Here is a 9,884-nt window from a genome sequence, read left to right on the forward strand (position 1 = left end):
TAAAAAAAGCAATAAAAAAAAATATATAAAAAAGAATTTTAAAAAAAGTACAAATTAGTAGGTACAGAATAGTAATGGGGATATAAAGTACAGCATAGGAAATATAGCCAGCAATATTATAATGACTATGTATGGTGTTAGATGGTACTAGACTTATCAGGATGATCACTTCGTAAGTTATATAAATGTCCAATCACTGGGTGGTGCACCTGAAAATATACTGTACCTCAACTCTAATTAAAAAATAAAACATATTATTTAAAAAGAGGCAATTTGGGGTTATGAACTACCTTGATTGTGCTGACAGTGTCACAGATGCATGCGTATGTCAAAACATATCAAACTGTACACACTTTAAATATGTGCAATTTATTTTATGTCAATTAAAAGACTTCAAAGATCTGGGTGTAAGGCTAAATAGCTCTTTCAATAACGTAAAAATTATATATTTAAGAAGGCATGCACCATATTTTAATCTTTCCTTAGTGGCACATAAAATATTCATGTGTTTACAATAGGCAGCATCTTAACATGGATAAGATTCTATTTGTATTGCTATTCCAGGACTCTACGACTATACCCCAACTCATCATCTGCCCTGGAAACAGATTTGCTCTCCTGATTTTCTACATCGTACCATTAATCTACCAGTCAGTCACTTCCAAAGCTCAGATTCCTCCCCTTCCGTCCATGTCCAGTTGGCTAGCCCTCTTGTAGAATCTTACTGCACTGCACTTTTCACACCATCCCTTCCTGTCATTCTCGTTTCAGACTTTTGTTCCGCTGGGCCTGGGCTACTCCAATTGCATCTTGAAAGGTTTCTGTTCTTCCCTCTAAGCCACCCAGAGCACCACGGTCAGATCATCTTTCTTAACACTGCTAACAAGCCACTACCCTGGTGGAGGACTTACAGTGGCTCCTTCTTCTCTATAGAAAAACATTCATAGAGTTTAGCATTTAAAGCTTCCATAACTCGGCTTTGATCTGCGCTTCCTGTTTTCATTACTTTCCTAGGGAGCCCTCCAATCCAGTCAAAATGGTTTGTTTATTCACTCTAAATTGCAGGCAGAATAATGCCCCCCCTAAAGATGCCTCATGTTAATCCCCCGGAACCTGGGAATGTTACTTACATGGCGAAGAGACCAGTGTGATTAAATACAAATTTTTTAACTGGGGCGGTTATCCTGGGTTATCTGGGTGGGCTCCACTAATCACAAGGGCTCTTAAAAGACGAAAGAAGAAAGCAGGAGTCAGAGAACAAGATGTGACCACAGAAGCAGATGCAATTGTTTTGAAGGTGGAGGAAGGGGCAGAGAGGGGGGCTCTAGAGAAACTGAGGAAGTGGAGTCTCCCCCAGAGCCTTCAGAAAGGAATGCATTGATTTTAGCCTGATGAAACCTGCTTTGGACTTCTAGCTCCCCAAACTGTAAGATAATAAATTTGTGTTGTTTTAAGCCACCAAATTTGTGACAGCAGCAATAAGAAACTCATGCATGCTCTTATCCATTCACTTCCATTTCCCCACGTACATGTTCTGAATATCTTGTTTGCCCCTCCACATCCACTCCCCACCCTGCTCTGTGCCCCAGGTAGATGATGTATTTACACAGCATCAGTGGCTTCCTTGCGCTCTGGCTTTTGTTTGGCCAATAGGAGGCAAGCAGCAGGAAACTGGAGGGCAGGGGGAGAGGGGAGGAAGGTGGGCCTGGAGGCCACATCTCCTATCAGGCAGCCTCCTTTGTAGTCCTTGGGGTGGTGAAGGATCTCTCTGTGGCTAGGGCCAGATTTCTGCCTTATCAGACTCCTTAAACCCTCCTCACATCTTTGTAAATAGCCTCTTTATTAAAATTCCTTCTAATTATTCAGTTTGAGTGTGTCCTCTGTTTTTTATTGGGATCTTGGCTGATATAGTAATATTACTTGGAATGTCCTCCTTTGTCCTCATGGCTTATCCATGTGCTCTGGCTTAGATTCCAGCTCTGGGACCACAGACTGTCAAGAGCTGACTGAGGCCTTAAAGATCACCCCGTCCAGCAGCATAGATGGTTTTCCTCCTACTTCTCTGATCACTCCATCTTAGTCTCTTTTTAAATATATATATTTTTATTGATTTCAGTGAGGAATAGCGGGGTGATAGAAACATCAATGATGAGAGGGAATCATTGATCGGCTGCCTCCTACAACCTGGGCATGTGCCCTGACTGGGAATTGAACCAGCGATCTCTTGATTCCTAGGTTGATGCTCAACCACTGAGTAACACTGGCCAGGCTATTCGGTCTCTTTTGACAATTCCTCTTCCTCCACTTTAAATACTGGCAGGCTGCAAGGTCCTGCCTTAGAACTTGTTTTCTCACACTACACATTTTCCCTGGGGGAACTCATCTCCTCTAAAGTTTTAATTATTACCCATACCCCGAAGATCCCCAAATCTGTATCTTTGTTTTAGACTTTGTTCCTGAGGACTAGATTTATATATTTCTTTTTCTTAAAAAAAATATGTTTTTATTGATTTCAGAGAGAGGAAGGGAGAGGGATAGAGATAGAAACATTAGTGATAAGAGAGAATCATCGGTTGCCTCCTGCAAGCCCCCTACTGCAGATCGGATCGAGTCTGCAACCCGGGCATGTGCCCTGGCTGGGAATAGAAATGTGACCTCCTGGTTCATGGGTCGATGCTCAACCACTCAGCCACACCAGCTGGGCAAGATTTATATATTTCCAACTGCTGAACTGACATCTCTACTTGGCTGCCTCAGGTGTCAGAAGTACTCAGATGTCAGAAGTACTCTCATCATCTTTCCTTCCAAATAGCTTCTCTTCTAGAATTTTTAACTTCAGGAGGTTGGCCCCGAAACCAGGGAGCCATTCTTGATACCTTGTCTTCCTTGTCTCCTCTCCACCCATCAATCACCAAATCCTTTCTTTACCTAAATCTGTTAAGAACCCACCTATTTCACTCTACCTCACTGACCAGATCATCCCTCTTATCCCCTTTATCTATTCGACATACAAATAACGAAAGTGATCTTTTTAAACATCTCTGCTCTAGTTATTAAAATACTCCAGAGGCTTCCCGTTGCCTGGAGGATACAGTTCAGATTCACAGTCTGGCCTCTGTCATCCTCACTTCCCACCGCCCCCCATCTCCTCCTGGCTCCAGCCTCCTGGACCACTTCCAGTTCCTGGATCATGCCTTATGTTGTTTGCTCAGAGTAAACTCCTACCCCCTCCTCCGCTGCTCACTGCTGTCTTACTCATCATCTTCAAGTCTCAAAGCAAGCATCAACTCCTCAGAGAGGCCTTGTTCGGACCCCCAGGCAAGGTCTGAGTTACTCTCCATCCTGGTGGCATAGCCCTCAGTCGAGCTTTCCTTGACTTTATTGAAATTGTTTATCTTATCTTTGTCTTCCTTGATTATCTTTGTGAGGGTGGGGACTTCAGTCACTGTTGTAATCCTGGCTCTCAGCACAGGTCTGGAACCAGAGTAGGCATCCAACAAGTATTGTGTAACAAATGTCTGATGAAGGAAATGAGCTGAGAGAGGTGAAGTGACCCACTGGTCCAGAGCTCATTCCTATATCCACTGCTTCCAACCCCTGTCATGGAATTTTCTGAGACCACATAAGCCCATAGAAGTTGCTCTGCTTCCTCAACTCGAATCGCCTATGTTAACAATTTGCTGTTCATTCCTTGCTCTCCCATTATCTTTTCATGCAGGTTACATCTATGGTTCTCTCTCCAAATACACTACAAACTCTAAGATGACAGGGGCAATATCAAAATTCTTTATATTCCTTCTCCAGCTCAGGTTTGCATATTCACTCAACAAATATCTATTGAAAGCCTGTGTTTGCCAGACGCTGCTGGGACAACAGGAGCAAATAAAACAGATGATAGCCAATGCCCCAAATGAACTTATGGTTTAGCAGTGAGAGAGACAATTAATTAAGTAGTTACAATAATATGTTTTTTAAAAATATTTTTATTGATTTTTAGAGAAAGAAGAAGGGAGAGGGAGAAGGAGAGAGGGAGAGAGGGAGCAAAGGAGAGAGAGAGAGAGAGAAAGAGAGAGAGAGAGAGAGAGAGAAACATCAATGTGAGAGCACAACATGGATCAAGTCCACAACCCAGGCATGTGCCCTGACTGGGAATTAAACCACCAACCTTTTGGTGCATGGGATGATACCCAACCAACTGAACCACACCAGCCAGGGCTACAATCATATGTTAACACTATGCAACAGTCCCTGGTAAACCTGCATTTGTTGTGTCAATGTACAAAGGGATCACAAAGCCAGAGGAGAAAAAAATAAAAGGTGCATCCTCTTGGAGTACAACTTTGAGTTGAAGATTTGGGGGAAAGCTAGTTATTATTTTTTAGTAACAAATACAGATATACTATGGAGAAGAACACAACATTCACATAGCCTTTAAAATCAAGTCGCCGATTTCTGGCTCATGGCTGACCTGCTTTAGCCCCACCCAGGCCCAGAAAGGTTCATATTTATCCTCTCCTCCTGTTAGTGATGCCACAGTGGAAAGTTTGCAAAGCACTGCCACAGCCTCACCTCCGGAAGAGTGTCTGTCCCATGGCAAGCGCTCAACATGCAACAGGATACTAATGTGCACCCTGGAATGAAGCAAGGCCAAATACAGCGTTAGGAGTCCAGGTGGGCACACACACTGAGCCAAGTCAGGAAAATGGAAAACAGGATAAAGAATGACTTGGGCTCTCAGGTAACTCTTGCTATCACCTAAAGGTACAAGCCCTGAGAAGGAAATCAAGGAGGGTGGCTTTCTTTGCTTTTCTTTCCACTACCTTCTTTGTGTAACTGTGGTATGGAAAAGGAAAATCAGATACAATACGAAGTGTCCAGCCTTTGGCCCTGCCTATCTGCAAAGACGTATAACCAAAGCCAAAACAAGCAGCCCTATTTATTAAAATCAATCCAAACCAGAGAGTAATTTTTACAAAAGAACAAACAAAAACTACTCATAAAAACCTAGTGAAAAGTTTTTTAAATGGGGAAAACGGTGCCATAAGTTGCTTCGGAGTACATACCTACCTAGGAAAGACACAAAGGACTGCTCATGAAAAGGACAGACCACACTGGAGGGCAAGGGGGGGGCGGGGGGGATTTGATTGGAGAAGGGGGACTAGGGCTTCAAATGTACTGGTGGTGATTTAATCCCAAGTGGGGGTAGTCGGTATGGGAAAAGTTGTTATTCTTTATCACACATCTTCAATACTTCATAATAATTTTTACAAGAGCCAATCTGTACAAGAGCCAAATCTACATTTCCTAAAACAAATAAATTAGAATAAAATCAGCATACCTACATATCCTCTAATAAAACTTGAATTGATCTTACATATTTAATTCCTTTCTAGCTGTGGGTAAATACAAAGATGTGTACGAAACACATAGCCTGTGCTTTGGAATCTAGCTATTTTAAGATGGAATAGCCATCTCTTTATTTACCTATTATGTTATTAATACCCCCCAATTTTTATTTCTTTTTTTTAAAACAACCAAATGGCCTCTGCCATATTCTAGAATATTCTTGCAGGGGATAAAGGACAGAGAATAGGTTGGAATAAGGAGGAATTTCAGGCCAAAAATGTGACAAGGCAATTGGAGGGAACAAGCTGAAAGGGGGATGAAGAGTTTGTATCTGAGACTATTTGTTCTTAACTTGCCAATCTTACAACACAAAAGGTAGCATATAGCTCAAACTGTGCTTTAAAAGTCTCCTTTTAAAACCATGTGCCCTCCAGTGACCATCCCCCTCCAGGTTCAGAAGATGGAAGACTAAAAGCATGAGCCCTGGAGTCAACCTGCCCTGGGTTTAATGGTTATAGATCCATGAATGGGTGACAAATCTGAGCCTCTGTTTCTTTCTCTACAAAACGAGCAAAAACCAGTACTATCTCAGAAGGTGGAGATGATGCTAAATGTGATCCTGTGTGTACTAGGTTCAGAGTCTACAGCATGCAAACCCTCAGTCAAAACCACTTCTCATTTGTCCTTGGTCTGGGAATAATCTTCTATTTGAGGTATCTGTTCCCTCTGTTATCCTTGTCAGGATCTGTTGAATATAAAGAGGCAGCATCCTGTAAGAGCTCCGAGTCAGTGTTGCCAGGTGTAGTGAGCCACCATGTGTAGGCTTTCGAAAATATGAGATAGGTTTCCACCTGGGAAGGAAGTAGCCAAGAAACGTCTTGGCTGTAGCAGAAGCTCTTTAGCATGAAAGTCTTGCTGTCTGCCCAGACTGCCACCTGGTTTCCAATTCTCTTGTCAGGTTCTCCTCCCTGCTGCTGCCTTTCCCCTTTGTCTGCCGGGGAGTCCCTGTTTCTACCTCCTTGCGTTCCACTTGGGGATCTGTGTCATTTTAGTTTTTAGCTGCCTATTGGTGCTAGCCATGCCGTCTCCTATTGCCTTCAGGAAGTTATGAGCTTTTCAATTCCTGACTGACGGGCACTATGGGCTCCCTACTTTTTGTCTCTGGACTCACTTCTGCCTGCTTATGTAGTTTCTGACCCACCTATCTGACCTCTTTCTCTGGCATCTGTATCCCAGGTTTTGACCAATGCTTTGTTATGGCTTATGGGTACTGTGTGGGCCTGGACTCACGAATGCTTACCAAGTGATCCAGATACTTAGCAACTGGTATGGACTGGGCACTGCCCAGTCAGAATGGTTGTCAGCTATATGCAAGAGAGACGGTCTTCCTTGCATATGCTGGCAGAACAGCAGCCCTGCTCACTAGACACTGGACCCCTCCGACCACTCTCATGAGAGGCCTCCTGTTTCTTTCTTAGGACTGGTGCCTCAGATTTGCTTCTTACCCCTATGTCCAGGCTTGGCATGGCTAGCCTTTTGCCCTGTTTCATGAACTCCTGTTATCCGCAGTACTAGAGGTGATCTTCGCATTCCCACTCTATTCAACTGTCACTAGGGAAATCCAGGATACTGGCAAAACACATGAAAGAGATGCCAAAACAGGAGGGCAAAACTTAAAAACAGGAATATATATATTTCAGGGGTAGTAAAAATATCCTTGTAACAAAAGGTTCTGTTCAGGCACATGAAGAAGGTAATCAATCGATGTATTTCTCTAACATCAATGTTTCTCTCTGTCTTTCCCTCTCTCTTCCACTCTCCCTAAAAATCAATGGAAAAATATCATTGGGTGAGGATTAACAAACAAACAACAAAAGTTATTTCTGTTTTTCTTGGTCTGGAAATAGAAAGTCTCTTTTGCACATGTCTTCTATGAACCTTTTTGAACCACTCATAGTCTGTAAGGAAACATGTGGTTGTAAGTGATCTACAAATAAAGGGAATGAAAGGAAACCCTACAACTTCTGTTCTTTCAAAAAGCTGCATGCCTTTCCCCCAAAACTTCCCTAACCCAAAATAAAAAGAGCCACCACCTGGGATGTCCTTCTCCATTTATACAGGTCTCGAACATAGAGAGGAAAGGGACAGTATTTCAAGATGGCTCTTGGGTAGGGCTAGAATTTCTAAGGTTTGGGAATTATTAATATTTGAGGTTAGAGTTAGGAGATGGGGTGTCCTAAGACAATGATTGATAGTAACCAAAATAAACCAAAAAAGGGAACTTTCCCTGACCCCACTCATACCTGCAATAGGATTTCAATGTTGGGAACTTGAAGCCACAGATTTACTATGAGTTCCCCACAGCGTCACTGCAGCTGTCTGTCACCAACCCCACAGCCCTCCACAGTGCTTTCTCCTTATTTATTTATTTTATTAATATCCCCCAATTTTTTTATTTAAAGAGTTTCAATCTACCAAATGGCAAAAGATAATACAGTAAGTACCTGTATACCACTGTCTTTGGCTCACCAAATATCATCACTTTGCTGTATTTCTGAGCTTGCTCCCCCACTCTTAGACCTTTTTTCCTGAACCAGCTGAAAGTTGCAGGTGTCATAACACTGCCTCTGACACCCACTGAGATCTCAAAAGAATAAGAGCAGGGTCCTACAAAACCACAGCACCACTGCTGCACCTAAGGAAATTAAAAGTAATTCCATAATATTTTCTAATATTCAACTTTCCCCAATTGTCACCAAATAATCTTTTATTTTTATTAATTAATTAATTTTTTGGAGAGAGTGGAAGAGAGAGGGAAAGACAGAGAAACATCAATGTGAGAGAAACACATTGATTGGTTGCCTCCTGCACACACCCTGACCAAAACTGGGGCCGGGGAGGAACCTGCAATTGAGGTATGTGCCCTTGACGGGAATCGAACCTGGGACCCTTCGGTCTGCAGAATGACACTCTATCCACTGAGCCAAACCAGCTAGGGCCAAATCACCTTTTATAGCCATTTTTCCCCCTGATCTAGGATCCCAAGTTCACACACCCGAACTGGTTGTCACATCACTTGAGTATTTTAATCTACCACACTCCCGTTCTCCAGTCTTTTTGTCAAGAACACTCCATAGTGAAGTTATGGCCTTATTGCATCCAACAGGAGACCCATTCTAGGCACCGGTAAGCCTGATTAGGTTAAGGTGATAACCTCCTCCTCTCTCCCCTGGAAGGGCACAGGTTTCCTAGGTAACCTCTGGTGAGATACTTTGAAATAATATGAGGATCCTGTTTTCCAACAACCTTTCTCTCAGAGGTTTAGTACCATGGATGAGTCCTTGTCTGAATCAGTTATGGCAGGGTTGGCATTGCACTGCTTTTCTGGCTCTCTCATGCCTTCTATTGTGTAGCATTTGTTATTCACGTAAATCCATCAGTACCTGTCCTCTGTTTCCTCAGTGTATATTCTCTCTGGTTACTTCCTGCTGGGCTTTCTCCCCACAGCCTTACTGACCACGTCTACCCCTGCTGCCTCACCCTGACCTCACCTTCAGCAAATAAAAAACGAACAGAACATGTTGCCTACAAAATTCACAGTAATCTACAAAAATTAAAAAAAAATGGTTGCACATATTTATTGGGTTAAAGAGAATAGATGGAGGAAATCACTTTTTTAAAAGATTAGATGGCCTAAGCCCTAACAATCTTTGCTCCTCACTAGGGTAAAGCCACTTGTTCTGTCACCATCAGGCTTTCGTGATGGTGCTGAACAGAGCATCCTCATCTCTTCAGTTCCCTGATATGAGTCCTGGGAGAACAGAGGTTTAGAAATCATTTACCCAGACGTCCCATTTGACATGGAGGAAGAGGCGCAGAGAGGTAAAGGGACTAGCCCAGAGTCCCTCAGCTTCTTAGAGCCAGAACAAGAACCGATCTTAAACGCACCTGCTTCGATGTTCTTTTCATTCTCTTTCCAAGTGCCTCGTGATTCAGATGTTTGAAGGGCAGGATGAAGCCGTACCATTTCATTGCTAATTTGCATTTGGCCTGCATCCCCTTTGGATACTTTAAGTAACACTTCCCATTAGAAGAATTTTATTAATATTTTATTATTATTATGGCATTTAAAAATCAATCTGAATTTCTGCACATCAACGGGAAATTTAAGAAGACTCAAGGGAGCACATGCTACCTTTCTTTAACCAGGAAAAATAGAAGGGTCCCGAGGACCTGCATGAGGCCGCTCTCTGAAAGCTGAAACGCCTGTGGGTGACAGCTCCGGAGATCTTAGAAAAGGACGCTAGCCGGGGTCCACCCTTCTCTGTTGCCCAAGGTAACGGTGCAGTGAGAAGCGATGCAGGGAGAGGCGTAAATCGGGCTCCAGGAGCTTGTCAAACGTTCACAGGAGAGGAGAAAGTGGGAAACAAAGCCCAGGGTGGAAAAACCCAGCACCGCAGCCCGGGGAGGGCAGGAGACCGCGCCCTCACTGCAGCGGCACGGCGGCTGCAGAGGCTGCGGAGCCGCAGTGCAAGGCG

Source organism: Myotis davidii, unplaced genomic scaffold (assembly GCF_000327345.1).
Source record: "Myotis davidii unplaced genomic scaffold, ASM32734v1 scaffold132, whole genome shotgun sequence".
Taxonomy (NCBI): domain Eukaryota; kingdom Metazoa; phylum Chordata; class Mammalia; order Chiroptera; family Vespertilionidae; genus Myotis; species Myotis davidii.